This window comes from Bos taurus, chromosome 28 (genome assembly GCF_002263795.3).
Source record: "Bos taurus isolate L1 Dominette 01449 registration number 42190680 breed Hereford chromosome 28, ARS-UCD2.0, whole genome shotgun sequence".
Lineage (NCBI taxonomy): Eukaryota > Metazoa > Chordata > Mammalia > Artiodactyla > Bovidae > Bos > Bos taurus.
The window spans coordinates 36278993-36282823 of NC_037355.1; the positions used below are offsets into that span (position 1 = coordinate 36278993).

Sequence of the window (3831 nt, forward strand, 5' to 3'; positions counted from 1 at the left end):
TAGAGTTCACCTTTTCCCTCTTTTGTTTCTCTAATGGATAGAAAAGCCGTATTTATATGTCTAAGGGGAATACCTGGAATTTGAAATTTCGGTCTTCTGAGCTGAGAGCTAAAGCATTACCCAACCCATGTGTAAATTTTCCCATCATATCACAGATCTTCTAGGATAGTTTCTTTCCGGAGAGGCCTAAAGGTTATCTTTTGAGGAGTCAATGGAAGGAAATCATGTTTAGATGATGATAAACTTTTTTATTTCTCCCATTGGAGCTCAGTGGCCCATAATTGTAATCTTTTACTGGGGAGTCAAATGTGTTGTTTGACATGGGCTTGTTAATAATCTGTGCAGGTTAGACAAGAGGTTGGGTATATGAGTAAATGCCTATAGGTTACATGGTTCATAATTTTTTTTTTTAATTTAGTAGTTTTACTGAATATCTGCTCTATGCCAGGATTTAGTTAGGCATAAGAAATGCAAGTATTAATAAGAGAAAATATCTTGGGTGTGGAATATTTACTGTGGGCCTCTGAACACCAGCTACTGTGCTATAGGCCAGTTACAAGCACATTGTTCACTTCTTATTATTATTTATGTATTTATTTATTTGAAGTATATAGTTTTATACTAGTTTCAGATACATAACAGTGATTCAATGTTTTTATAGGTTATACTCCATTTAAGATTATAAAATATTGGCTATATTTCTTGTGCTATACGATATGCCATTGTAACTTACTTAGTTTTTGGTGGTAGTTTGGACCTCATAATCCCTCACCCCTTTTTCCCCCCTCCATCCCCTCTCCCATTGGTAACCACTAGTTTGCTCTTTGCATCTGTGAGTCTGTTTCTTGTTTGTTATATTCACTACTTTGTTTTATTTTTTAGATTCCACATACCAGTTATATCATACAGTATTTATTGTTCTCTGTCTGACTCATTTCACTAAAGCATAATGCCCTCCAGGCCCATCCATGTTGTTGCAAATGGCAGAGTTTCATTCTTTTTAAGGCTAATACTCCATTGAATAATTGTATATACGTCACATCTTCTTTACCCATTCATCTGCTAATGGATACAGGTTGCTTCCATAGTTTGGCTATTGTAAATAATTTGCCATGAATACTGGGATGCATATACCTTTGCAAATTAGTGTCTTCATTTTTTGGATATGTGCTATGTTAAGTGTGCATGCTAAGTCACTTCAGTCGTGTCCGGCTCTTTGGGACTCTGTGGACTGTAGCCTACCAGGCTCCTCTGGCCATAGGATTCTCCAGGCAAGAGTACTGGAGTGAGTTGTTGTGCCCTCCTCCAGGGGGTCTTCCCAACCCAGGGAAGGAACCTGCATCTCATGTCTCCTGCGTGGGCAGGCAGTAGCGCCTGGAAACCCCAGGTACTACACTTGATCTTAGCCAAAAGGCCGAGAAGCGATGTATTTTTTTGGATATATATCCATAATAATAAATACATTGTTAGGGATATTATTTGTAATATAAAATTTTATAGGAATAATACTTACATAACAAATAAAATTAAAATACAGGCAAAACTGTGAATTTTGTTGGTGTTTATGTGACTCGTAGCTGGCAGATTATAATTTTTGATTGTTGTGGGCAGGGAGAAAGCAGTCAGAGCTGTCAGAGAAACTTAAAGGCATGAAATGATATTTTTTTCCTTTGAGCCTTTGCTACCAGAGTGAATTTTTCCAGGTCTCTTTAATCATTGGGCTTTAGTCCCTTTATTATAAATTGATTCTCCTTTTCTCATCTTCTCATAGAAGCCAAGCCCCAGCAGTAATGATTGGTACCTCTACAATGTGATGATAATATATTATAGCATTGAAAAGCTTGTCTTAAAATGTATATATTTCCCCTGGAATATACCCACTATCCTTTGCTAATTTCTTAAAAAATTCACTCCAGTTGAGTCCATCAACAGTTTTTGAATATCACTTAGAGATTTTTAGTGGTCCGATCCTTGGGTCAGGAAGATCCCTGGAGTATGAAATGGCAACTCACCCCAGTATTCTTGTCTGGAAAATTCCATGGACAGAGGAGCCTGGTGGGCTATAGTCCCTGGAGTTGCAAAGAGTCAGACATGACTGAGCATAAACACACAGGCAATGGCAATAACAACTAGATTGAAGGACAAGCCGTCTGTCTAAGGCGGTCTCCTTTTCTTCTATTGGATTATCTATTTTATTAACTATGTATTAACTAATAGATAATTAATTTAATTGTCAATTAATGTCTTGTTCACAGTATTTCTCTCTACCCCAACTTTTGCCTTTATTTTCAGTGTTTATATCATCCAAGATGAAGAAAGATATACTAATCTGGTTTAATTCTTTGAACCTTGGTCTCCTCAATTCCATCGAAATTTCTTTGCATTTCAGCCACTCTTTTCAATAGCCTTTCCCTAGAAATATATTTCTATTCTTCCATATTATGTGCTCAAATACCCTCTACTTCAGCCTCCATGAGACCTCCAATCAACGAGGCCACTTTCCTATGATCTTCTAAAATTTTCTGCCTTCCTTTTACTGCCATTTACCTGGGTTCCATGGTGCACTATGATGATATGCTCTGGCAAATGTGTTCCACTCATTGCCTCTTTCCATCATTCCATGTGCCTGGCAAAAACCTATGCTGTGCATTCTCAGACGTGAGAGCATTTTAGGCAGAGAAAACCATATAATAGTTGGAACCTTTTCCCAACTACACAAGCCCCTGACTACATCTGTGAACCTTCAGTCCAGCCCCAAGCCCTAGCCACTGTGAAAACCCACCAGCTTCCTTCCTTTCTCTCTCAAATCATTTTTGAAACAGTTTGAGAGGGCCTACTCTGTTCTCCCAGGTAGAATCTTGTCATACCTTTTTGGTGTGTGTGTGTGTAGTGTCATCACGCTCACTGTCTGAACCAAATTTTGTTTGGAGGTCCACCTGTATCTGTAAAGTGGCCACAAAAAATTTATCCAGCAAACAGTCTCAAATGCTCAGGGAATACAGTGTGGTATTTGTGGATCATGGTGAGGATATTGGAATTTTTTTTTTTATATGTCAGGATTTTCAGTTGTTTACTTTGATTGCTTTAAGGAAAGTTGAGAATAGGTATGTAGACATGAAAACAGCAAGAACAGTTATGAGGCAATGCACTAGTTCAGGTGAGAGATGATGGTGGCTTGGCTTAAAATGAGAGTAGTGGAGAGCAGTGTTAAAGTGTTAGTCACTCAGTCATGTCTGACTCTTTGTAACCCCATGGACTGTGGCTTGCCAGACTCCTCTGTTCATGGATCTTCCAGGCAAGAATACTGGAGTGGGTTGATATTGCCTTCTCCAGGGAGTGGAGAGCAGAGTCTGTATATTTTGAAAGTTTGAACTAAAAAGATTAGCTAAACATTGCAATAGTGGGAGATACTGGTAATGGGGCAATTTCAGGTTCATTATGAGGGTAATTATTGGAAAAGACCCTGATGCTGGGAAAGATTGAGGGCAAGAAGAGAAGAGGGCGACAGAGGATGAGATGGTTGGATGGCATCACTGACTCAACAGACATGAGTTAGAGAAAACTCAGAGAGATAGTGAAGGACAGGCAAGCCTGGTATGCTGCAGTTCATAGGGTTGCAAAGAGTTAACAAATGAACAACAACATAAGGGTAATTAAGAATTTTATTTGTGGCAATTTGAATTTGAAATGGCTACCAGATATCCAAAGAGAGATGCAGGGTATACAGTTGGATACAGAAGTCTGGAGCTCAGAATTAGGGGCAAAATTCTGGGCACAGGCTAAAATAAACTACAAATTATTACAGTTGTTCCTGAGTATCTGTGAGGAGAT

General features: G+C 38.6%; 1 pseudogene; it reads right to left on the reverse strand.

Moving 5' to 3' along the window:
• Positions 1-1290: 1290 nt before the first annotated feature.
• Positions 1291-1426, reverse strand: LOC112444808 (uncharacterized; annotated as a pseudogene).
• Positions 1427-3831: the final 2405 nt, after the last annotated feature.